Here is a 308-nt window from a genome sequence, read left to right on the forward strand (position 1 = left end):
GCAGTTCTAGTGCGACGTAAATAAGCTACTACTTTTACTGCAATTGATATTTTTTAACTTTGGTTTATAGTAGTAGTAGTTAATTTACGTCGCACTAGAGTTGCACAATGGGCCATTGGCGACGGTGAGGGAAACATCCCTAAGGATGATCCAAAGACAAGCCATCACAATTTTGATCCTATGCAGAGGGGATGACACCCCCGCTTCGGTAGCCCGGCGACCTGCATGCGAAGTCGAGCACTTTACGGTAGAACAGTTTAACGAGGACCAATACCGCACACCCTCGGTCCCTACGCAGACTGATCCAA

This window comes from Parasteatoda tepidariorum, chromosome 2, assembly GCF_043381705.1.
Source record: "Parasteatoda tepidariorum isolate YZ-2023 chromosome 2, CAS_Ptep_4.0, whole genome shotgun sequence".
Taxonomy (NCBI): domain Eukaryota; kingdom Metazoa; phylum Arthropoda; class Arachnida; order Araneae; family Theridiidae; genus Parasteatoda; species Parasteatoda tepidariorum.